Genomic DNA, 27,345 nt, shown 5'->3' with positions numbered 1-27,345 from the left:
TGTATAACACCATAATGATGGATACATATCTTTATACAATTTGTCCAAACTTACAGAATGCCCAGCCCCAAGAGTGAGTCAGAATTAAAAACTATGGACTTTGGGTGAAAATGATGTGTCAGTGGAGGCTCATCAATTGCATCAAATATATAACTGGTAAAGGTTGTTGATAGTGGGGAAGTCTATGCACCTTTGAGGAGGGGTATATGGGAAACCTCTGTACTTTCCTCTCAATTTTGCTGTGAACTCAAAACTGCTCTAAAAATTAAATTCTATTAAAAAAAAAAAACAGCTAGGCTGGCATTCACACATGACAGTAGGTGACTAGAGCATGGGAGGAGCAGCCTCTTATGTTTTCCTATTTGTCACTGTCTTCATTATTTCCTATCAGCCTCCATCTCCAAAATCGCCAGAATCATGTTGGTTATCCTTTACCATTGCTAGGGACTGGACGTTTGTGCCCTCCACCCCAGTCCATATGTTGAAGCCCTAATCCCCAATACGATAGTATTTGGAGGTGAGGTCTTAGGGAGGGAACAAGGTTTAAATGAGATCATGAAGGTAAGGCCTCATGATGGAACCGGTGCCCTTATACAAGAAGGCAGAGACCAGAGGTCTCTCTCTGCCGTGTGAAGACACCGCAGGGAGACAATTCTCTGGAGGGAGGAAGAAAGCTCTCCCCAGAACCTGATCATGCTAACACTCTGATCTTGGACTTCCAACCCCCAGAACTGTAAAGAATAAAGTTCTGTTGGTTAAACCACCCAGTCTATGGTATTTGTTATAACAACTAAAGCTAATTAAGATAACCATCATGCTGTTCTTTTCTTTTCTCCCTTTCTTTTTCTTTTCTCTTTTTCTCTTTCTTTCTTTTTCTCTTTCTTTCTTTCTTTCTTTCTTTCTTTCTTTCTTTCTTTCTTTCTTTCTTTCTTTCTTCTTTCTTTCTTCTTTCTTTTTCTTTTCCCCATGAAATCTGAAGGGTTTTTGCATTTGGGACCAAATATTCTAAAGGAGGCTTTGGGCTGAGCATCAGAAGAGTTTGTTGTTGACATGGGAAGCGATAGGTATTTCAGGAAGTGTTATTGCAACAAATATCTTTAAACTCATGAACAGTCTTAGGCTTGGCAATGCTTAACGTGTGAAGGAGAGTTTGGTGAAATATGGTAGTTGGAAAGTAGTTTGGGGCCAGATGGCAAAGGGTCTGGAATGCTGGTGTTAGTTAGGAGACATCAGGAAACAATTGAAGCATTTAAAAGAGGTGAGGGAAATGCCTAGAGCTGTGGTATAGGAAAACCAATCTAGAAGTTGTGTAACAGTGCATTAGGTGGGAGCAGAGACAAACTTGGGGACTATCTGTTGTGACACAGCAATGTTTATTCAACCACCAGTCTGCATAAAAACACAATCTGGTTATTGTTGTTGCCACTGAGCCATTGTCTTTGCCTCATTTAAATATGTCACAGAATTTGAAGCTCTAGATTTATTTATCACTGTGGTTAATGGATAGAATTCCAAGTTTTCTTTTAAGGCAAACACATTCAATCTGGTAATCAAGTTCATATCCAAACTCCCCAGATGGTTTGGTTGCCAAGACAGTTCTGGAAATCTTGCAAGCACTATTCTGTGGCATTTTAGCACTGCTGCTTTCAATCTGGGTTGAAAACCATAAAAATAATATTTCATCCATTATGCTGTAGAAAAGGCCTTCGAGCTTCATACTTGAAAGAAGGGGTATTACGGAGAGCATCACATTCCTATGCAAAATGAGGCACCAGATTGACAAACAGTTCAATTATGAGTTAGAGGGTATCAAATAAATGATGCCATTACACTATCACCAAAAAGTTGTGAGGTCTCAGGCACGTCCTTTGAGCAACTGATTGAGAGGGAGACTATTCAAACTAGTAAGCCTGGAAATACACTCTAGTTCCTTTTTGAGCAAACCCATGCATGCTCTAAGTTATATATGGTGTCAGACTCTTTTAACAGAAACCTCCAAATCGCAATAAACCAAGAGAATATCACCCTAAATGACTGCATTTCAGAAAACAGAATCTGAGAATTCAAAAGCAACACAAGTGAGTAACCCCAAAATCTTAAATGACTTCAAAATGCCCAACTGCTAAAAGTAGATTAAGAAGTAAACAAACAAAAATATGTTATGTATATCAAATATTACTGAGATCTTCTGCTCTTGGGCAGAACAACTTGACAATGGTTGAGCAAAACTACCAGTCTATCTTCTAACCTGGTATAAACATCATGCTATCCCTCTACTGCACGCATACCTGGCTTGATTTTATTGAGACAACTTCAAGGTTAAGTGACAGAGCTACAGCTAAAAAGTCAATAGGTGCGATTAAAATGAGAATCCACTGGTAATTAATAAAATAAAAGAAGGGCTCCTGTTAGGGTAATCTATCTACCTAGAAGTCCCGCGCATTGTAGTTCATGTTGCTAACTTTGGCACTTCCAAGCCGTTATTCCATTTTGGGAAATAGTACCTGCTATCCCCCTCCAGAAGGAAACCTGTTCCAAGGCAGGACAAAGGCCTTACCTTATCTTACAACCCATGGCTAATTTCCTTTTTCGCATGTTTCAGTAAGCCTACATACTAATTCAAGAGTCTCTACAGCTTCTGGTTCTACACAATGGGCTTTTTTCTCTCCTCACATCTGAGTTGAATCACAAATCGTGGCCAATTGGTGGTTTATAATCAGACTGTAGGAGTCTGCTCAGGCTGCCATAATAAAATGTCAAAGGTCGCATGACTTTAACAGCAGAAATTTGTTTTCTCACAGTTCTGGAGGCTGGAAAGTCCAATATCAACATGCCAGCCAGTCATTTTGGTTCCTGATAAGAACCTTCTTCCTGTTTTGCAGATGGCCACCATCTCACTGTCCTCATATGGCAGGGAGAGAGAGATAGAGAGAACCCATCTTCTTTTTCTCACAACCCACCAATCTTACTGCATTAATGCCATATCCTTCTAACCTACCTCTCTTAGCCGTAATTACCTCCTGGAAGCCCCATCTCTAAATAAAGTTACATGGAAGGTCAGGACTTCAACATATGTATTTTATGGGCACAAAATTCAATCCATTACACATAGGAAATTACTTAACTTTTAAGCCTCAATGCCCTCATGTTGAACATCAGGATAATCTTCAAATGGCCGCTGTCCAGAACAAATGAGATAGTACATTTTAACCATACAATAGTTGCACAGTAAATCTAAGCTTTCCTCTATGTTAAACTACCTGGCTCAGGATCCACACCATTCCTGGACCTGCATTTTGTCCACAAGCCAGCCTCTACCCTCCTGCTGGGTTTGCCTCTTTAGCCAGTGTCTCCAGGCCAATAACAACCAGAATCAGACCTCTGAATGCCTACCCAAGTCCCCTAGGAATGTTTACCTGTTTACTGGTTTTTATATACACCCTAAAAACCCCAATATAGATGAAATATGTAGATATAGGTATGAGATACATAGATATTGATAAGTAAATGGAGGAAATCCTTGATTTCATTTATGCGGTATTTGTATTTTTTCCTACCTGTCTAGTAGCCTCCTCAAACAGATCCTGGTGTCAGGTTCCAGAAGGGAGAAAATATTTTAAAAGAAAGATTAAAATTTAATACCAATATTCTTTCTACTTATCTGGCCCTCTCTTGCTTTTCATTTTATCCTATTACCTGCTGCTTTTACCAGACCTCTAGATCAATGATTCTCTATTGGCAACATAAGAAAAAATGGCATCAATTGTTCTAAGGATGCTTTTGAGCAATTCTAAATATAATGCTTTATTTGTTAAGAAACTAAGCTCAGTGTATAAACATAAAACTATTTTATATTCCCAAAAATTGCTATACACTGTGTACTGTTGATCCTTTCACCTTTCCTACTGAGACACTTGTGATGCCTGATATAGCAACTGCTTTCTAGTGTCTAAGGCATGACGATCTGGTCTCATCTTCACAAAACCCTATATGGTCAACGAAGCACAGAAATATAGGTGACCTGCCCAAGGTGACCCAGCTAGACAGTGGGGGAGCCAGAATTCGGAATCAAGCAGTCTGTTAGTACAACATTGCCTTGAGGTGGAATCCGCCAGTATCCATAGGATTGTCAATAACCTTGGCTGTGCCTCCCTGGGATGGCATACCACCTCTCACATGCCTTGTCGGCCTCTGAAGAATGAATGGTGAGTGCAGATCTTTTATATTCTAGTTGGATAGAAGATCACATCTGGTAGAAAAGGACTTTGAGAGCAGAGCAACCATCACTCATGTTTCTGCTCAATGAATTAAATCTGACCAGAAGCAGTAGATCACATAGAACACGAAATCCTTTCCCTAAATCCCACACTTTTCTGTTATTTTAAAATATAATTTATGTCCATGAAAAGAGTCCTAGAATGAGGCCTCCAAGTGGAAAATATTCAGAGAAGGACTTAATGTCTGTATTTGGACTTTAAACTTACATGATATAGTCAAAATACAGTGTAAGCCTGTTATGTTTGCATGTGCACAGGAAATAAGGAATTCTTTTTCTCTTAGATCTTGGATAGATTGGCCACTAGAAAGGGTTAGGTCCACTAGCGATTCAACCCATCTATTTGGGAATTAAGCCCTAGCATGTTCAGAATGAGAGAAATGCTGCTTTGTAGAACTGCAGGCTAATCAAGAATAGGGAAAATGAGAGAAAAGACACAGAAGGTGTCTTGATTTCAGCTTTTTCAGAGTCTATATTATTCACACAGCATTCCTCAGAGAGTTGATATTTGCCTTCTTATTGAAAGGAATGTACACAATTGTAAATGGAAAGGTTCTAGGTGTTATTCGAGAGGGATAAGCCTAGAGATTTAAACTTGGTTTTAAGCACTCAGGTGGCATTTAAGTCATTAATATAAAAATGTAAATGCCCATCACTATATAAAAAGTAAAGAAAAGCAGTATAATGTAGTAGACATATGGGCTTTGGAATCTGACTTTTCTTATTTCTGAAATAGAGATTCATCTCATGTAGTTCTTATGAAAAGCAACGACATAGCTCCAAATCATCATGCTCGGGGAGAGTTAGCATAGGGTAGATTGAGCATAAGGACTTGGGAGCTGGACTTTTTTCAAATCTCATCTTGATCTTGCTCTCAGTTATTAGCTGTGCAAGTTCAGGAAAGTTACCCTACCACCCTGGACTTATAAAATGTTGCTGACGAGAAGAGTGCCTAACGACATCAGATTATAAGGAGGATTTAATAAGTATCTAATTATAAAGTGATTGGAACAGTGGCCAGATCAGAGTAAGTTCTATGTAAAATTTGAAAAATAAATAGTTGTTAATGGCCGACATTTACTTTTTCTAATTCCAGAACCAGCATCCCAATTTGGCTTTGGGGAATATCCCCACCACCACCTGTCTTCGAATGGCCTTAGTGATGCAGTCGATCCAGGTGCTACAACTAAACCTAGCAGGGGGCCCGGGAGGTGGTGATGACCTGAGTTAAGCTAATCAGACACTCTCTCCCTGAAATTGGTCTAATAAGCGGAAACCACACAGACTGTATTGTAAGGTATTTATCTTGTCTCCTGCACCTTAAGAATCACCTCCATGAACTCCTCACTCCAAGACTTCCAAGGTTGTCCCAGTGTCTGCCCACTTGGGGATCTGATCCATCAATTCTGCGAAGCAACTTTTTTCAAAAAAACAAGCTCCTAAAAAAAATAAAAATATTCCAATGAATAAATAACTAAATAAATAAGCCTCTATCTTTTTAAACAAAAATCTGCACCTATGACTTATCATTAAATATCCCCAAATGTCCAAAATGAGTACTCAAATTTTATTCATTACTGGAATCAGAGTGATCATTCAGAATTGTTTTCTACGTTGCAATTCATTTATTAGTTGCACACACAAAAAAATTGGTTGTATCAATGTGACCCTCCCTCTCCCAGATGAGTACCTATTTGTGCTCACTTAAACTCTGATGAAGTTATTTAGTACCATACCATTATGATTGCCATCTGTGCCAAGCAGAAAAGCTATATAACTATAGTCTGGCAAGGGTTGGCAGTGTGTATGACCGGGGAGGGATTTCTCCTCAGTGACCAATTCTAGCTGTGGAATCTAAGAGACTATTAGCCTGGCCAGTGGAAGGCTCAGGGTTGATGCTTCGTTTCCTGAAAGTCTCAGAGGTACACAGAACTAAATAAAAATTCAGAGATGGGAAAATAAAGTCATTGATAACTCACAAGTTCCTGGTGGTATAACTATGCCTCTCCTCTCACTGCTAAAATATAGAAGGAAATACAGCAGAAAACAAAATGTAATATGTCTGAATGATTTGAGAATGGTTAATTGGACTTTGAAAAATATTCATATACAACAAAATAAATTTCTAATTGCTATCATTTCAGACCCTAATACAAAATAAATAGCTTCATACTGAGATGTTAGAGATCATGTGGTGAGCAATTTGGAGGGAAAAAAAAGACTTTTTTTTTCTGGACTAGTTAAATCATTTATCAAAAATTATAAGCAAATCTATAGAGACAGAAAGTGCATTAGTGGTTGCCTAGGGCTGGGAGATGGTGGGGTGGGAAGTGATTGCTAATGGGTATAAGGCTGCTTTGGGGGATGATGAAAATGTTCTAAAATTAGATTATGATGATAACTGCAAAATGGTAAATTTACTAACAATCTGTGAATTCTGCACTTTAAGCAGATAAACTCTATAGTATGCAAATTGCACCTCAATAAATTGTTTAAAATAGTTGGATTCCTAGCTGTTAAGTTATTGGAAGGTTCTAGCTAATCTGAATGAAAGCAGACTTGGATTAGGGATGTCCAGAATAAGGTGGAAAACCTAAAAATCAATAAAATACACCCAAATCAAAATCCACATTCAGATCCCTTGGGTCAGTACTGGGCAGCCCATGGAAACCAGGGCCTATATTGTAAATGAGAAATGGAGCCGTGTGAGGAAGGAGATGGACATTGGACTGAGCAAGAGAAAGTTCAATTCAACATGTCACCCTTATTGATGAGGCATCATGGTCCAGGGGGCATTTCCTGATGAGAGATAGTCAATCCCTGTTTTCTACCTGCCTGTTGTTGAGTCAAATAGCACCCTGCAGTGAGACTACCCAGTATTCTTTGGGGCACCCTTCATGGTTTTCTTATTTCCTTATCTCAGTCTTTGTAATTACTCTCAGGCTATTGCCATCTGCTTGTACACTCTCCTAGAGAGTGTGGCTCTACAGGCCACATATCTAGTTGGCTCTATGAAATTTCTGGTGTTTAGCTAAGTCAATGGATATATGAGGCTAACTAGTAAGGGCCTTCTCACTTCATGTCTCAAGGGTACATGGATAGTACCTCTCACCGTGAAAGACAAAGTACTGCTGTTGATCTACAAAGCATATATTCTTTGCATACTGAAAGGAACCTAGCTGGAAAAAGGATGAGAATCTTAAAAAGTGATACTCAAGAAGAAAAGAGTTGAAATCAAAATATTTAATTTTCCTACATGGTTTGAAAGTTCTTCTACTCACTAGAGCATTTTGTTTTTGTTTGTTTGTTTGTTTTCAGAGCTTAAGGGAGATTCAAACACAATCCACTCCAGAAGTGCTCAGCCATTTTTTTCTCTTAGTACACTTGGGATCACCATGCTTACCACAACCCACATTTTATGGGACAGGTGTAAGTACGCTGTAGGGTATACGCAATCCCACCTTTTCCTTTCAAGGAAGCATGCCAGGTGGCAGGATGATGAGAATAGTATAGCAGAAATACTCCAAACAAACATATAGTGAAATATGGATCATTAGCAAAAGTTAACTCCTGTCAGTAATAGTTCATTTGAAATTTCCCTCACACAATTGATTACTTCACACACAAATCACACACAGATGTCCTGAAAGCATTTCAGAGAACCTCCAGAATTGTTCCCTTTCATAGCTTTATATATTAGGTGAAAGAGAATACAGAGATTTAGGGCATTTTGCTCAAGTATTAATGATCTAAATTAAAGTTGACCGTAAGATTAGGGATGTCTTCCATTCCATGATCTCCACCCCTTTCTGAACAGTGTATCTCCAGATTGCATGTACTGATCAACTTGGCAATCTTGTCAAAATCCGGAATCTCACTTTGAGTCGTAAGGTCCTACCTGTATTTGAAAGCATTTCTGTAATTTGCAAAGCACTTTATAGGGTAATAGCATTTGTTACCATGACCAATGGAAAGAGCAAATTATAATTGCAGTTTTATTAATGGCAATGTGATATGCTTTGCATCATACACTGGGTAATAGATCAAGAACTCAAACTGGGTCTGTGATTCTAAATCTTATGTCCTTTCCCTCAGTCTCATTTCTCCTTGGTAGAAACACATGTTCTGTGAATGTTTCTTTCTGAAATGTAAAAGGGGGCTGTAACTTTTCCAAATGTCCTCTTATTTCACTTATTTTTTCATTCTCTGTCTGTCATAGATTTTTCTTGACATGTTTTCTATGTGTGAATATTACCCCATTGTAACTTTTACTATCAATCTCCACCACAAACCCTTTCAAGGTAAAGTTGTATTTCTTCCTCTAGGTTATTTACATATTTTCCACTGGTTTCAAATCTCTTCTATAGTCCGTCCTTTGCCATGGTACATTAAACACATTATATTCCCATATTTTATTCCTGTCGACTAATTTGCCTTTTAATCATATTTGCTATTTGCCTAGAACTTGCCTGAACTTCATAGCTCCATTTTTGTATCAGAGTAATTAAAAGGAACACAAATAAACACAGTCCCAAGTTTCCTGCCTCTGAATCTATACAGCAAATCATTTCATTGCTCTTTTCAAGGACTTTTATGAAAATAGATTATCAAAGGGTTCCAGATGAAATTTTTTTAGGTTACTTTTTTAAGGATGTTTTAGGGGAATTATAACTTGCAATATTTAGATGCATGTTATTTTATTGGGATCATGGAAAAATATAAAAGATACACTACAGCTGATTTTTCTATGTAACATTCTTAAAAATTAATAGCACCTTTATTAGTTAAAAAGACTGTCCTATTATTTGTAATAAAAAATAGTCAGTTTATTAAGAATAAAACATGATTCTTATTATGAATAGTATTTTATTTTTCTATTATATGAGCAAACGATCACTGGCTGGAATAATAATCATTCAAGAAAATGCAGGGGTGTATAACAGCACTTCTAATTCGGGAGCACATTTTCTGAAATGATATGAAACAAAATCTGCACCACCCATTCTGGTTATACCTGGCTAGCCGATGCAGACCTATGTCCTTGATTTTTCCATATATAGAAGGAAGGAAGAATCCCGTGAAGGAGAAAGATCTAAACACCCAGAGAGATGATCCATTCTGTAGACATCTAGTCAGTTAAACGCCCACATTGTGGCCTGTAAAGAGTTGCTATGTTGGCGGCCAGCTCTGTCCCACAATATGCAAGGCTGGTAGGATCAAGACATGCAGGCCTCTGATTCCAGAAGAGTTTGTACTAAATGCTGATGAAAGGTCAGACAACTGCAATGCACAGATGCTCAGAGCAATTTCAGAGAAGGTATATCTTTGGCTTAATTGCCCACTCTTAGAATGAGGATATGGTCCTAAGGTCACTTAGTACTACTAAGGATTTCTCCCAGGATCTGGGTTTGCATCTGCAAGAGAATTTACATGCCTTCTAGTCTTATCTAATTCCTTTACTTTCCTGGAGATGGAAGAAGGACCCCGACACTTCCCCTGCAAGGACAAATCCCCTTAAGAAGAGAGAATCTGGGTGCTACTTAGGACCCTGACCCCTAACCCAGGCTGCATTTAAAGTAGATGAAATTTTTAAAGACTTCCAACATTCACGTCCCAGTCCTGGATCAACAGGATCATCTACAGAAGGAGCTCTCAAGCTTTTAAAGCTTCTCAAATGATTTCAACGTGCACCAGTTTTGGAGGCTACAACTAGATGATCTGGTTAAAAATAAAAATAACTATAGTTAAAAAATAAAAATAAATTCAAAATAAATTTGCAACAGAATTAGGATGACTCCTTTCTAATCAAGGGCTCTTTGTATGGTGGAAGGAATTGTTGCAAATAAATTTTAAAGCGGATACCCACATTGAAGGGCTATTTAGTAAATTGCAACTGAAGAAGACATGAGTGTATGTTTCAGTAAGGTAGGGCAATAGAAATCAAATTGAAAGCCCCAGGGGGAGGAAATCACCAGGGTCAGTGAAAGTTTGTAGCCGGGGAGATTATGTCACATATTTACATTATTATTTAATTGTATGTTAAACAGGATTTGTAAAATGAACTACAAATCCAAATACCCCCACAGAGGCAGAGTGCTAAAAACTTTCATCTCAGGTTGACGTGGATTAGAGATTTGAAAGCCCACTTCTCCTTTTACCATGTCAAATTATAAAAGGGAAAATAAAATGCTGATTCTAGTCTCTAATGAAAGGTAACTGTACGGTTATTGGAAACATACTTCCAAGGCAAAAGCGGATCTTATTACAGCACAGAGCGAGGCCTGCATCTTCCTACCTTAAGGTTTTGATGGTGAGATTGCTGTTTACTTTCATCTGGTTTTCATTTGAAAAATCCCATCTGTGTTAAGCCTGAAAGAATTGTAAAAATACTAAAGTTACAAGCATTTAAGTAAGGTGAACAGAATTTCCTGGGTTTACTTTGCTAAAATGATGTTTAAAGAAGATTTTGGTGATGTAGGCTGTGAGACTGCTATAATATACCTGCTCCAACTAATTATGTGTCTGAGATGAGAGGCAAAGCAGAGCTTCTCCCCCAGAGGGGAGGGGAGATATGCTGGCAGCCTCACACACTTATACCAAGTATGGACATTTTCAAAAGTGAATGTATTATACTTAAACTCATTATGCAAAACTTTGGATAATAGCATATTTATCTGCCATTTTATATTATAATCTAAACACTTGTGGCTACACACATAAAAGCTGAAAATAATGGAGTAGAGGAAAGAATGTTTCTATATTTCAAAAGAACTAAGAATCAAATCAAATCAAATCAGCCAGAATGCTCTCCTTTTATACATTACTCATAAAGGATCAAGTTTGCTATGAGGAAACAGTGCGTAGCCTAGTTACTCTGGCATCAGCGAATGAAGTTTGTCTCGGGGAAAATAGGAGATAGGAGAGAAGTGGAAATGTCAATAAGCTAAATGTGAATGTTTTAAAAGATGTCTGGGCACTAGACGTTATGGAATGAAAAGAGAGTGTTTGGGTCCACATGGTGTCCTGGGCAAGTAGGACACGTATTACGGCTCCACTCCCACCCCCATTATATCCGTGGAAATAATTCAGGCCAGATATTTGGAAAGATGACTTAGATGTTTCAAAGGTGCTCATTCCAGAGTTCAAAGAAGGCACTAAGCAACCATCTGGCCTTTGCCCCACTTTGGAAGATCATTCACTGACTGCCTCGATGAAGTTTAGACCAGCCCCTGGTCCCAGAAATATAGTATCTGTAGGTGATTTAGATCCAGCGACTCGAATCCTTTGCATGCTCTGCACCTATATGATTGGTTGCCTCCAGATACCTTTGTGTAAGTCCAATTCAAACTTCTGAAAGAGACAAAACTTGATCTCTAATTCTTGCCTGGTTGTAAAGTGTAGAATTTACAAAAGTTCCTCACCTCAAGGACGCATGAAGGAAAATGGGTGCTTCATTGCCTCTGTGAAGGATTGTCCTGGAAATGTAAACACACAACCACATACACACACACACACACACACACACACACACACACAGCTTCAGGAAAGGAGTAGATGGAACCAAATAAGGAAGGAGCATCTGCTAGCTGGAGGTCTGTCCATCAAGATGAGCATGAATATGTATATTATATATATATAATATACATATTCATGAGTATATTTGTGAGTATATACCATTCAGAAGTGAGGTGATCATTGAAATTTCCCTTCTGTGGCTGTTTCCTCTTACTGGTCACAAGTCAGTTGTGTCACAGCCTCCAGGTAAAGTTCCCTGAATCCTCATTCTGGTAGATTCTTTATGCATATTGTCTATTACATGTTCATAAGGATATTTGCATTTAAAATAAAACTTGTAGCTTTGCGCAGTGGCAGTATCGTTGCCAATGAGGTTTATCTGAGGCAAGCTTATTGCTAATTAAAATAAAACTTGTGACACTTTCTGGTTACTTAATGGTCAGTTTCTCTTCAGTATTGTAGGGTCCTAGAGGGTAGACACTGTATCTTATTCGATTCTCTGCAGGTAGGCAAAAATAAATATTTTAAGGATAAATCAGGATTTGAATGAATATTTAAATCACTTAAATTAGGCAAACATATAATTGATTATACCTATTTGCAAGAGCTTTGAGATCCACAAATATCCAGCATCATGTTTAGGATTCTCATTCTGTCCATTGTCTTATACAAATTATTTGATTGGGCTTCAGTAATTTTTAAAAAGTAGATTATTTTTAGACAATGAAGAAGCCATAATGACACTTCTTAATCACTCAAAGTGTGTAGTTTGCATTAAGATTCATTCTTGGTGTTGTACACTTTACAGGCTTTGACAATCATACAATGACATGGCCCATCATTATAGTATCATACAGAATAGTTTCATTGCCCTAAAAACTCTCCATTCTCCCTCTATTCATCCTTTCCTTCCCCATAATTCTTGGCAACCATTTATCTCCTTACTCTCTCCATATTTTTGCTTTTTCCAGAATGTCATATGCTTGTAATTATACAATATATAGCCTTTGCAGATTGACGTCTTTCACTTAGTAATATACATTTATGGTTTCCTCCATGTCTTTTCGTGGTTTGCTAGCTCATTTTTTCAGGGCTGATTAATAATAATAATAATAATAATAATAATAATAATAATAATATTGCATTGTCTGGAGGAAAACTGTCTTCCCAAGCGATTGTATCATTTTGCATTCCCACTAGCGGTGAATGAGAGTTCCTCTTTCTCTTCATCTTGATCAGCATTTTGTGTTGTCAGGCTCTGGGATTTTGGACATTCTGAGGATGATGTAGTGGTATCTCCTTATTTCAATTTGCATTTCCCTACTGACATATGATGTTGAGCCTCCTTCCATAGGCTCATTTGTTACCCATCCAGCTTCTCTGGTGAGATGTCCAGGCCTGTTGCCTATATTCTTTATCAAATTCTCCATTTTTTATTGTTAATTATTTTTAATTTGGAAGATTTATCTGAATTTTTTTCAAAATTTTTTACCAAATTATTAATCAATAAACTGTTCAAATAGTTCTCAGAGATACGGCTTCATGCTTAATCTCCAGTTTAAATGTTTAGGATTAATACTTATGATTTTATCTAAACTCAGTTTTTATTGTGAAACATTTTTAAATAGCAAAGTGAACAGAGATTCTAACAATGAGCATCCTGTGCTTTGATACATTGAACAAAGCAAGGTTTTCGGAAAGTGAATACATAGAGCAGTAAAAAAAAAAAAAAAAAAAATATATATATATATATATATATATACACACATATATATAATAGAGTACTTTAAGATGTACTTATCTAAAAATATTAAATAAATAGTAATATGGATTTAATTCTAAGAGCCAGACCCAAAAAATGTATAATAAAGTTGAATGCCACAGAGTCCATATTTCCAGCTTTATACTCAACAGTATAATTTCCCAAGAAATATCCAGAAACAGAAAACTCTGACAACATTTGATACCCATATTTAGTTGTACTCTAAGATTTATAAACATTATTTCAGGTAATTTTAATGAAGGGGGAGAGAGAAAGAACTTCCCTCCTAATTGGCCACTTCACATCTTTAGCCTTTTAGATTTCTAAATACTGTTCCTGCAGGGTGAGCAAAGCCTTCTTGCCATGACTCACTTTCTGTACAACAGCTTGTTAGAGAACGAAAATGGAATTCCCAATTAGAAATATATACATAATGTTCAAGTTATGTCCAGCTCTGCAAATGGAAGGGACAGAAAATAGCAAATGTATTCCATTTACATAAAACAAACACACTTTCCTCTATAGGAGGCACCTATTAAAGCAGGACTCTGCCCAACAAATTTGAGCTTCGTGCAAATCCAAATCAGCCAAGAATCTGAGGTTTCTGGTCCCCGGTCCTGGCTTTCACAATACGGAATTAAATTTTTTTAGAGAATGGAAAAAAATCAAATTCTATTGTTAATAAGAATTGCTTGTACTGGGGTGCCTGGGTGGCTCAGTCAGTTAAGTGTCTGCCTTTGGCTCAGGTTATGATCCCTGAGGTCCTGGGATTGAGCCCTGCATCGGGCTCCCTGCTCAGTGTGGAGCCTGCTTCTCCCTCTCTCTCTGCTGCTCCTCCCCATGCTCTCTCTATCTCTCTTTCTCTTTTTCTCTCTCTCTCAAATAAATAAGTAAAATCTTTTTTACAAAAGAATTTATTGGACTACCTGAAGCTTGGGAAATTCTTTGAATATTAAAGCAAGCTTTATGAGCTGATGCTGGGAATAATAATACATTCAAGGAAGAGTTTAAAAGATATTGATTGAGGTGCCTGGGTGCTCAGTCAGTTAAGCATCTGCCTTCTGCTCGGTTCTGATCCCAGGGTGCCAAGATCTAATCCCGTATGGAGCTCCTTGCTCAGCAGGGAGTCTGCTTCCCCTTCTCCCTCCCATGTTCTTTCTCTCTCGCTCTCTCTCAAATAAATGAATCAAATCTTTAAAAAAATAAAAGATATTGATCATTCTATTACAATGTGTGTGTTGTTGCAAATTGGCAGGCATCACGTTCTTTCCAGAGCACATACATTAAAGCCTGATGAAGGAAACGATCCCACTCTGTGAATAAGACTAGAGTTGAACAGCTCTACTCTGCATGGCTGGTGTTGCTCAGGCAAGCTGTTTCAGGAACCACCTATATATCCCGTTGATTTATTCTATAATCTTTTTGGAAGCAGATGTTTGCCTTGCCTGCCAATCAATGACGATTTTATCAAGTGCTCAGTATGTTCGGTGGAGTATGTGGTACTTGTCCTCAAGGGGCTTATAACTGGTGATTGGATGTCTTGATTAATTTAACAGCTATCTAAAGTAGAAGTCTATTTGTGTGCCAGTCCCTACATGGAGCAGCTCTTAATCTCCTCAAAATTCCTGTGTGATGGGTGTTTTTATTGCTATTTTACAGATGGGGGAATAAAAGCTCAGAGCCCAAGCTCTCATTTAGTAATGTTAGAATTCAAACCCGAAATGCCATGCTCCAAAAGCCGATGTGATTAATTTTACCTATTTTCCTATGTTGGCTTCCCTTAAGCTTCTCAGAAAGGCTTCCTTCTCACCTTTGCTCTGTTTATGACATAAAATAGCTTTATTCGCATTGGACATCCTTTACACTGGTGACAGTCATCTTAGTATATTTGTAGGCCAGAATAACTTCAGAGGAAACCAGGGGAAAAAAATGAGGAGAATCATCCAATATTGAAAAATGCTCTATATGTAGATGAGAGAAATTTTTGCTTGGTCAGTATGTTGAGAATCTTAATTTTTTACAATGAAAATTCACTCTGGGCTGAATAAACGCCCTTACCATTAGCAACAGTAGTAACAATTCCTTTAGGGCCTCTTTTCCCTACAAACAGTGTTTCCAATGACATAACATAGTAAAATGACATTTTGGTCTCAGAGAATTAAAAATAAAGTATTTATGGAAATAGCAGTATTACGTTTTGGTAGATTAGGCTTAATCAAATTACTGAATATATGAAAGGCAACAAGCTGCATAGGAATGTGCCATAGAAATAAAGATGCTAAGTAAGCATCCCGTGTGGTAGTGATCATTTGGATTCTTGGATAACCGCCCCGCCAGCCAGACATCTCAGAGAGGCCTGTACTGACATGTGTGGTCAATTAATCATGCTTCATTCAGTGAAGTACTGATAAAATGTATTGACATTTTATTATTATTATTTTTTACTCATGTATTATTTAATTTATTATTTTGATGATTATTAATATGTTACAACTATTTTTTCACATTTTAAATAGTATTTATTGAAAAAGCAAACAACTTAGCTATTCAATAAGCATTTACTGAACATTATTTAATGATTCAACATATTTTCATAGCACTTACTATGTGCCAAATATTGTTCCACGATCTTCACAGATAGGAATTATTTATTCTTCTTAACTTTCTTAGTCTCCTTTTTTTAAAAAAAGGTTTTATTTATTTATTTGAGAGACAGATCAAGAGAGAGAGAGGGAGCACAAGGGTGGGGGGAGGTATAGATGGAAAGGGAGAAGCAGATTCCCTGCTGAGCAAGGAGCCAAATATTGGGCTCGATCATGGCTCAATTAGGGCTCGATCTTGGCTTGGTTGGGGCTCAATCCCAGGACCCCAAAGATCATGACCTGAGCCAAAGGCAGATGCTTAATCCACTGAGCCACCCAGGTGCAGCTACTTCCTTAGCCTTCTTAACAGTAGATAAACTATTATCCAACTTTACAGTTGAGGAAACTGAGGCAGAACAAAGCTAAAAAACTTAGCCATGGTCAATTCATGCAGCAGATACCTGGCTCTGGGATTCAAGCTATTAACTGTTATAATATGTGCCTCTCCCTTTCTACAGAAATTGTCTGGATTTTTTTTTTTTTGTTCTGGATGATTTAGCCTTGAAGAAATAATGTGATGAGAAGACACATTTTGGTCATGGTACAATAAAAGAAAAAGAAAATATTTCCTAGCAACATTTAAGAAAATTCATAAGAAAAATAATTTATTGGGTCAGATATGAAATATACATGTTCTTAAAAATTCAATACCCTAAGGATCAGACCTAATTGGTCAGATAAATGAATGTGAGCAAATCCACACTGCTTCTTAGCCACAGGAATGTTTGGGGGGAAACATTAAATTCAAGGCTATATTGAATTTTATTTTTTATTTTGAAATTAAGACGTGTGCATTTGCGAAGCTCCTTCTCTACGTGCCACCCACTTCTGTGTGGTATTTATCACCGCAAATGTCAGCAGATGGGAGTCTTGGTTGGCTGAACTATCTGTAGAATTGTCTCTGTTCTCCGTTCTTCTGGTCACAACGTGGGCTAAAACAAAGACTTGCAGAAGACATTCTGGCTGACACTGTGTGCCATTTCCTGCCCACCCTCATACTGAATGCAGAGGTGTAGTTAGTGAAAATTGCTTGACAAATCAGGGGAGGAATGCATGGTGCAGGGGAACGGATCCTTATTTCCATTTTATACTAGAAGGGCATGACAGCTATGCTATAAGTCAGATGTGCCCTGTGGAAGGTTTGGTCATGCTTGAATAAAACCCTGTGTTTATTTTGAGACTCGTGGATCTGAAAAATCCATATTTATTTGTGTTAGCAAATTATCCAAAATTCTTGATTTTCACAGTCTTCCAGTTGAATCTGTCTGCACAGATCACATAGTGCGCACACAAGTCGGATCAGTTATCATTAGCCCACTCTTCTCTTTGGAACTCCCCAATCTGTGGTTAATTTCCTCAGCCAGAAAGAGGAGTCAGTTTCTGAGAATGGCATCTTGTTTTATTTACACAAATAGGCGTGTTCCTTACAAGAATTTCCATAACATTTGAAATGGGAAATGACTAGTTTCTCACCCAATATTACTGTCAAAAATTATATGCAGAGGGCTAGGTTTCCAGGATGAGGGTTTTAAATAATATATAGCACATGTGCATACTATAAACAAAAACATATTTGAAGTACGTGAATAATACGCTAGGTGGGTTTTTTTTATTGTTTTCTTTCTTTTTGAAGAGGGAACAAGTAAAATAAACCCTGTTTCCATCCGAGAGAATTAAATGTCTCTTATTTGCAGAAAACATTTGGCTGATCATGTTTAATCAAATTATTCATGTGTGAGGGCTGGTATATTTTCTTTGTGGGAGCGACAAGCTGAGTAGAAATATGCCATCATTATAAAGCCTCTGCGAATGCACATACTCCTTGTGGTCATTTTATTGTCCACTGTTGGCCAACTGAGGAAGACACTCAGACATTTTTAAAGTACTGGTCACCTACTAATTTCAGAGCTTCTCTTATTATCTTCTCCCACTTTCCTCTCCTCACTTGATAGGGATAGAGGACAGGCCAGATTTTTTTTTTTTTTATGTGAATGTGAAGCAAAAATATGTTCTTAAATATACCCTTTAAAGACATTCCAGCGGTAAATGTAATCACATTGCGGTAAAAATTCCCTTTCTCGACAGTTTCTGATGTATTTAATAGCAATTGGCATTCTCACTTTCTCTTTCCTTCTCTCCCTCCACCTCGCCCCTTCACAGAGGCCTGATTCTTTTCCAACTGGTTTGCCACAGAAAGAGAGAGAGAAAGAAATTTGGGACTCAAATGACAACTGAGGAAGATGGTGGGAAGTGCTCAGCTGTGAAACCTCTGAATGTTGTAATAGGAATCAGATGAGCAAGTGACATCACTATGGTTCAGTCACTCGTTTGGCAAAAATCTGGTCTCAATTTTTGAGTTGCCTAGAAGCAAACATAATATTTAAGCAAAATAGGTTATAAAATCAGTATGTTAGTTGGTATCATGTAAGCCAGTCATTTTATCACGTTAAATATCTACAAAACACTCATGTACATTAATGAGACACTGGGCTTTAGAGCAAGGAACAGGACATTGGGACATCAAAACAAATAAGGAAGAGTTAATGTCCCCATGACTCATGTGTTTTGAAGGGTCATGTCTATAGCTAGCTCCTCACATAGCGCTAGAGCAATTTACCATGTGCCTTGAAAATGGGGTTGGGGAACAGGGTATGGGACGCTTTTATTTTTCTTTACCACTGTCTCTAATGAGTTACAAAGACTTTCCCTTCTTCTTTTCCCTTCTCTCTCTCTCTCTCTCTCTCTCTCTCCCTCTCTCTCTCTCTCTCCCTCTCTCTCTCTATCTATCTCCTATTTCTTGGGCCAGTCTCAACAGTTTTCTTACATTGTTGAGCTATGAAAAAGTCTCCTCTAGTTGACTTCAATACTTAGTCCTCCAGCCTAGCTGTCCTTGTATAATGTCAGCTCTATCTGGAAGCCCAAGAAGGAGTTCTCTTTAGCCAGATTTGGGGTGAGACTCCTTATGGCAGAGCTTCCCGAACCCCACCCAGTCTTCAGTCCGTGTCCTTCAGTGTGATCACTCAGCCTCTTGGTAATGTGGTCTGCTCACCAGCCATCCAACCCTGTGGGTGAGTTGGTAGCCAGAGGGTGGATGCTGAGCTCTCTGCTATGGTGTCTGTGGCACTCCACAGAGTACCCAGCCATTTGTGCCAAAACAAAAGGTGCCAAGTGTAGTCAGCTCTATTGGTGGCCCATCTCTGTGCTCGAGTATCTCTTTCTAGATCTGTTTCCCTCATATCAGGGAAGTGCAGAAAGAATAAACACGGTTACTACCTAAACTGGTACCCACTGTGGGAAGGAGGTAACATTCCTCTTGCAGAAGTCCTGCAGGTTTATAAGTAATTTTCTTGGTGCCACCCTCACTAGATACGGGGCGGTTGGCATCCCTTTCTCTGTAGGGATCAGAGGGAAAGCTCTAGCACTCTGCAGTTCAATGCCTCCCAGATCTGAAGATCCTTTGTGTTCTTAACTTTATAAAGCTGGGGGAGCGAGGGCAGAGCTGAAGCAGGGGTTAAGGCACAGAGTTTATTATTATCAAACCCCGAGGGGGGCATCTGGCCTTCACTCTGGGCATGTTCCTCTTTGGAATATTGGCTACTTTGTGTCCACTTCTCCTGGGCTTTGAGTTTTAGTGCCTCAATTCCAGGACAGGCACAAAGGTGTCTCTAAAACTTATGTGACGCTCTCTTAGCACTACAGGCGATCGTTACTCTACAAGAGGGGTAATTTTCAGTTATGGAACCAAATAAAAGTGCTGTTACATTTCGCATTTTGAGTTGTGACCAAATGCCAGATTTTTTCCCGCTCTGTCGTTCCTGTCACCCCTTTTGGGTCCCTTCCTACCCTAGATACGCTCCAAGTTCAAGAGAAGAATAATTCATTTTATTACCTGTTTGAAGTATTCCTCATCCACCTTGAGAGCCCAGGACAGTCAAACATAAAGAAATCCTACTGCACCCATGTGGCCCCCAGTGTTCATCAAATATCCTGCTGAAGAAATAATCAGAAGACTGAAAAAGTCAAGCTTATCAGCTCTTGATCCCTTGCTCCATGTGATCTAGATGACAATCATAAAAAAATAATAATAATTATACATGTGAACAAAAACAGACTTATCTTTCCCCCCCAAAGAGTTAAAGTCTTTGTAAATGTTATGGTGTTCATCATGGAATATTTTATTTGAGATAAGGAAATAGGAAGTCATCTTCCTATTTCATGGATTTGAAATCTGACAAATTGAGGCACCCAGTGGCTTATCCCAGTGCTCATAATGGGAGTGGCTGAGGGAGCCAAATACAAAATGTGGGCTTTTTAAATTCCAGGCTGGAGAGGCCCGGCTGCATGCACTTTGCTTCAAAGAGGTATCTTCCTAACTAACGTTCTGGATCTATCCCTGCGTAAGATCAAGCCCCTTTATCCGAGGGGGCTCTGGCACATTCGAGAACCTCAAATTGCAGGAAGTAATTGAGGATGGCTTACTGTGATCATTCACATCATATGCGACCCTTATGAGGTCGCTGAGCTATGTGGGCTAATGCCGCTATGTCCTAGCCACGGAAATGATCTGTAGGAATGGTTAGTTGACTGTGTCACTCCAAACCTCAAATATGTATAATGCTACTTTCAGTCAAGTCAGATGAGTTTAGAGCCCTTCCACAGGGCATGAAGTTACTGTGACAGCAACAGCTATGCATGAACTCCACACTCCACCCAACAGCGCCTCAGCATTCCTCACCTGTAGACGCAGGTTCTTCTGAGGATACTATCTTGGGCTTTCCCTGTCTTGTTTTTAAGAAGCAACACTGAGATGAACCAGGTCTCAAAACTCAGAAGGAAGTTCTGACGGGGTAGGATTATTTAGGGGATTTTTTAAAACTTGGCTTCTGAAGAAGAGCAGCTGAATTACAGCATGTAATAGGGCTGTAGTGATTTCTGAATGAGGAGGAAAAAATGTCTTTAAAGGCAGAGAACTCTGTCCACATATGCAAACGTGTTTATACAGACACATCCACGCATAGGCTGATAAACACGATTTTTTCTTCCTTTCTTTTTAGTGCAGGAATAGAATTTGGCCAATACTTTAAAAGTATCATGTTCTCTGCTTCCAAAGTTGTTTTTTTATTTTATTTTTTATTTTTTTCAAAACACAGGCAGCATAATGCTCACTGGTAAGGATAAATTGGAATAGTATTTTTTTCTATATTTCATGTGTTACTAAATTCCCCATATTCTGTTTCCCTCTTAGTAAAAATAAATAGGTACTAGGTTTCTGCATTTATAGCAGATGCCACACAGTGATGAGCAACTTGCCTCACCTGACAGAGAACTATATCCATTTTTTATTAGTTCCAGTTCTCCTGGTAACTGAAATTCTTAAAGAAGAAGATGCTCTGTACTGATGAAGTCAGTGCTCTCTCCAGAGTCGAACAAATTGTCTTTCTTGTGAGTGCTGATTCCTTCAACGCCCTCTGGAGCTTGTCAAGGATGAGGAAGGTCAAGAATAGCTCTCCCATTTTAAGCTACATGACAAAACAGCATAAAGTGTCCCATTTCAGCAAGACTGCATGAAGTTTATTCCTGTCATTGGTGCAATCAAATCAAATCTGTTCCCCAGAAGTCAAATGTATTAGCTCCATTCTTTTATATATATATATATATATATATATATATATATATATATATATATATATATAATTCAAGAATTAGAGAGCCATCTACTGGCCTAAGCTTCCTAAGTGGTTTTCAAAACAGCTAGGGGCCTATCATGAAGAAGTGAATCATAGGCCGGAACTTTAAGCTGAACAAAAGGTATGTACCTTTCCCATTATATGTGGGAGAAAAGAAGTAAATGCTTTCTTCTTCTGAGATGAAAGAAGAAAACAGAAGTACAATTCTGCTGGAAGAATGGTACAAAACGGAGTCTATATTATATAAGTAAAATAAAATGATAATGATATTAATTAACCAATTAATTCATTGGCAAGTAGTTATGAAAAAATGTGCTACATGTGTGGGGGTTTCTTTTCTAGAATAATTACAAAACATGCTAATTCTTGTCAGAGAATTTAGGTGCGAATTTCAAATCAAAGAAAACAAAAATAGGACACTGAATGCATGATACAGCATTTCTGTCATCAAAGCAAATATACAGGACTTACAGTTAGAACACCTAAGTCTACATGTTGCATATTCCACTTGGGAACCTGATAACCTGGGGCAGTTAACTAAGCCTTCGATGTTGTGTCTGAAAATTGAGGAAAATACTACATGCCTCATAATTTATTATGGTAATATGTTTGAATTTTAAAAATGTTATATATATGCAGGGTATAAATGTTGGCATCATAAAGTCTAAATGCATTAAATCCTGAGATCTAAACACTGCAAGAGAAGTTGTTAAGGCTAGAGTACTTATGGGTGGTATTGTAAAGAAGGCCTGAGTAATGTGTTCATAGGTGAACGTGAGTTGGGTGGGCATTTTACAAAGTATTTAAGTAACCTACACATAGAACACATCCATCTGAGGGGGAAAAAATGTTAAGATACATGATTTCCCCATGGCTGGTAGCAGTTTAATTTATAAGTGAAGTGTTTGAAGGATGGGAGGGAGGATGGACTAAGTGAAATTTAATCTCTAGCTAGCCGAATGTGGGTTTTAAAAAATCAGCGAGGGAGAGAATAGAAAATCAAGTATGGAATAAAATGAAGCAAGGGAAGATGATAGAGATAAAGTTTCTGAGCACATTAAGCTGGAAAGGGAGACTTCATAAAATAGAAATGAAAATGTTGAAAGAGTCAAATTACCTTGGGAAGCAGGAAGCAAAAACAATCATGTTAATGACTGAAATATCTGGGCTATCTAGAGGTTTCTGTCAGCGTTAGGACGTAAGGTGAGGGTAACTTGTTACAGACTCCAGGCAGTGGAATGCAGTGACCCCTAGAAGAGCAGTGCTCCTTTCATTCAAAGCCCATGGAAGAGCATGAATTTGGAACCCAACTAGACAAAAGATCTGAGATTCCTGGGAGGGGTCTTTGCAGAGGGAATTCTAAAGTTCACCTTTGCTTCAAGTATAAATGCGGGTATGAATGTTTCTTCTTTGCATGACTTCATATTTTAAAAAAGCATCGTGTTTCGTTAGAATGTAGTAATAAAAAAGCCTGAAACCATCGTTTTCCTTGTCAGTTTGCATAATAATAGTGAGTAATACAGCTATCGTTAATTTTTAGACAATGAAGGTAGATTAATCCTGGGGCATCTTGTGTGTTTTCCAAAGCCTTCCATATATTTAGTAGGGATGAAAGAGCAGATTTCACCTTCAATGTTTCTAATTAAAAAAAAAAACTCATTAAACATGATTTATATCAACATTCACAGAATTAATGTAAAATGCTTAGGAAGCTTAAATTCTTATATTCTATTTTCCGGATAAAACATTTAACTATCCACAGTCTTTATTTGTAATACAGAATTCAAACAAACTCCCTTTTTTTCTCACTCATACCATCTTCCGAAGCCCAATTTACAGGATACCTCCTTCTTGAAGCAAGTTAATTCTTGGTACTGGAAAAGTCTGAAGGTGAAACTCAGGCGCTCTTAAAGCACAGTCTGCTTCTTTAAAGGAGCATCGCCACCTACAGTGAACTAAGCTCATGAGTATGTGTTTCTTATTTGGCTTTCATTCCTTTCCTAATTGCAGTGCAAAATATCTCTTTTGCATTCAAACATTTATTTTCTCTCTCAGATGAAAATTCCATATCCTCCCCTCTGAAGCCCCAGAGGTCTTAATGGATTCCTCACTTATGGTATTTTTATTTCCCTTGCATTTTAATTAGTGTTGTCCTTAATAGATTCTAGCATAAGGTGTGACTTAAAATAGATGTCACCCTCTGAGAGGGGTCAGGGGGTTGGCGGATTTCTCTCTTACACAAGCGCACACTCACACATATCTTAGCTCCTACTACACATCTCTTAGCCCATATCGGGAAGGAAGAACAAGGCACCTCAGCCACTAGGAGTCTTGCTACGTTGATTAGGCCATTTATGCCAGCGCTGGACTCCTTGTAGCTGATTAAAAGATCTAAGAAGAGGTTGCCAAAACTAGCTAGAGATCAAAATTACCTGGAACTTAAAAAAAGAAAATAATAAATAAAACACCTTACCTTAAATTCTGAATTATACTTCGCACCAGGATTGAGTCCTAAAAGTTGTGTTTTAAAAAGCCCTTGGTGATTCTTATGCAATCATCCTACAATTCACATCTGAAACCACTGGCTAATTCAAAAATACCTGAAATTAGCTAAATCTTGAGATCTGCATTTACATTAGTTTGAGGTTATTTATGCCTTCTACCTTGTAAGCAAGCCAACAAGAATTCCTTGTAAGGTTTGAGGGCTCAAGTCCAATTTAATGTTTTGTTTGCCTTCCTTTGCCTTGTTTTGTATGTTTCTACCTCAAAGTCCATTCTGGGCGGAATACATTTTTGCAGGCAGTCTCCTGGATACTGTGTTAGAATTCAGGACATGCTGGCACAATCTAAATTCCCCAGTCCCACCCCTGAATTTCCAATACTTCTAACAGTTACAGCTTTATCCTGGTTTAATAAGGTGAATTTAAGGTGAATTAAATTAAAAGTAAAGTAAAAGTAAAGGTTAGAATTTGAGAAGAAGCCATCAAATCATTAAGGCACACTTTTTTTTTTTTTTAACAGAGATAAATTGAGTACAAAACCATAATTCAAGCCATATTTTATAGCCTTGGAAATCTTTGGAGAGCTGTGGCTAAGTGTGTGGATTTTCACATCAAACCATCGAAGTTCAAAGCACATGTTCCATTTGTTTGCAATTATGCTGACATCGTTTCATCTCTCAAAGACTCAGTTTCTTCATCTGTCAAATGGTGATAATTATCCTGTTCACATCCTACAGTTGTCACAAGGATCGCATGGCCTAATCCATGTAATGTTCTTAGCACAGTATTCAGAAAATAAGTACTAACACCTGCTAGTTAACACTATTTTTACTATATTATTATCATCCTATTGCAAATTTAATACAGGCACACCTCAGAAATATTGTGAGTTTGGTTCCAGGCTACTACAATAAAGCGAATATTGCAATAAAGCATGTCAATGGGTATTTGGTTTCCCAGTGCATCTACAGTTATACTGATACTGTGCTGTAGCCTATTATGTATGCAATAACATTACATTTTTTAAAAAAAAGTGTACATGACTTTATTTAAAGTAGTTTATTGCTAAAAAAAAAAATGCTAACAATCACCTGAGCTTTCAGCAAGTCATCATCATGGATTGCAGATAATCATGACAGATAAAATAATGGTGATGAAAAAAGAGTTTGGAATATCACAAGAATTACCAAAATGGGATAGAGACATGGAGTGAGCAAATGGTGTTGGAAACATGGCACCAATAGACTTGCTCAATGCAGGGTTGCCCCAAATCTTCAATGTGTAAAATAATGCAATATCTACAAAGTACGATGAAGTGAAGCTCAATAAGATGAGGGGTGTCTATAATAGATACCCTGAAACAGAGAATTAAGGCTGGTTTTCTTGGTTTTGTTCATTTCTAGTACCCTTGACAAGAAAATCTCCAATACTGTGAAGCCCGAGATGATATTCACCACAAGTAGTTTCACTCAGTGCTTGGACTATTGCCTCTTACAGTGAACTAAACGCTTGAGCAAAAGTCCCTCATGTGTCCCCTCTGCTTTCACTTGTTTCTCAAGCTCACTGCAAACTATCTCTTGCAGGTGGAATTCACAGCCTGGGGAAACTTTGATTGTAACCCAGCAACTCTCTTTGGGATCATAGAAAACTTGTATAAGCTCCCTCTTTCTTATTCCGACTTTAAAATAATAAAAAAACAAAATCTGTCCCAAACTTCAGCATTCCTACTGAAAAATAGTAGGATGGCACTATGGAAATAAATAGATGAAAAAGCAAAAGCTCAGCGGTTTAGCGCTCCTTCGGCCCAGGACGTGATCCTGGATCCCGGGATCGAGTCCCACGTCAGGCTCCCTGCATGGAGCCTGCTTCTCCCTCTGCCTCTGTCTCTGCCTCTGTCTCTCTCTTTGTATGTCTCTCGTTAATAAATAAAAATAAAATCTTAAAAAATAAAAAAGCAAAACCTTCAAAAAAAGAAAAAAAAAAAAAGCAGGTGTGTGTGTAATGACCCAGACATTTGCCTCTACCATTTGGCTAGTTTTCATCTTGGACTTGCTTATTGTCATGGATTGAATAAATTGATCTCCTGACTGTCAGAGGTGGATAGATTCTGTACGTCTCAGACAATCCCTGGCTTCTGTGTATTTCATAGCTGCTGCAACATGCTGGGGGGGGGGGCGGTTATCTGTGCATATTTATGCTTTTGAAAATGATCTCAGTATGAGCTGTTAAATGCTATTGGATTTGGTCAGTATTCTATGTGAAGTGGTAAGTACAGCTCAGCTAAGTCACCTGACAAGTCCCTGCAGTTAAGGATTTAATTTATAACACCTTCCAGAACAAAGGAATAAAACTAAACTACCACTTAAACTCACATTATATGATATTTCTATGTATCTCAATTCCACCAGCGGAACCAGCTGGACAACTGAAGAGTGTCTTACATTTTCATAACTGGAGTATCCTAAAAATTTCCCTCCTCACATGGTGGCTCAAGGAGTCTTCTTCCTATTTAACTGCAGTGCCACTTTAAACAGATACTTATGCATTTACAACTGTCATGAAATGTCAATTGTGCATGCATTTTTTTAGTCTAAAATATAATTTTTTTCCAGACATGAAGTGAACTTCTCAGGATTGAAGAGTAAACATCTGTAGAGATACAACAGTGGTTGCAAGTGCAGGTTCAGTGGTCTGTCCAGGACCATTGGCAGGATATCAGTGAAATCAAAAGCAGGCATTCTGAGAATTAGTATTTTAGTATGGCTTTTGGATGTGTCTGATGTGACTGAACGAGACAGTTGACATTATAATATGTCTTGAAGAAGATTGTTTTGAATGGAAAGAACAGGATGATCTATTAACTTCATGAACTTAGAGGCCCAACTCTTCCCAGGTTTGGGAACTTCTCCATCATGAGTCCTTTTAAATAAGCTTTGTGTCTCTCTCCTCCTCTGGAAATCCA

At 38.1% G+C, this 27,345-nt stretch overlaps 1 long non-coding RNA gene and 1 other non-coding gene across 4 annotated transcripts; one reads left to right on the top strand and one right to left on the bottom strand.

Annotated features, from left to right (window-relative positions):
- Positions 1–920: 920 nt before the first annotated feature.
- Positions 921–24,533, bottom strand: LOC121493942. Of its 3 annotated transcripts, none has more exons than XR_005988594.1 (7): positions 24,356–24,533; positions 23,698–23,827; positions 21,511–21,714; positions 20,085–20,252; positions 10,572–10,645; positions 5,596–5,715; positions 921–3,178 (listed from the first exon to the last, which is right to left on the bottom strand). It is a non-coding gene; the product is annotated as an uncharacterized LOC121493942 (long non-coding RNA). The 3 variants fall into 3 exon arrangements; XR_005988596.1 differs by having other exon boundaries at positions 20,085–20,185; XR_005988595.1 differs by lacking the exon at positions 23,698–23,827.
- Positions 12,131–12,266, top strand: LOC121494131. Its single transcript, XR_005988755.1, has one exon. It is a non-coding gene; the product is annotated as a U4 spliceosomal RNA (small nuclear RNA).
- Positions 24,534–27,345: the final 2,812 nt, after the last annotated feature.

Source organism: Vulpes lagopus, chromosome 6, assembly GCF_018345385.1.
Source record: "Vulpes lagopus strain Blue_001 chromosome 6, ASM1834538v1, whole genome shotgun sequence".
Lineage (NCBI taxonomy): Eukaryota > Metazoa > Chordata > Mammalia > Carnivora > Canidae > Vulpes > Vulpes lagopus.
Note: the sequence above shows the minus strand (reverse complement) of the source record. Positions and strands in the feature narration are given on the sequence as shown.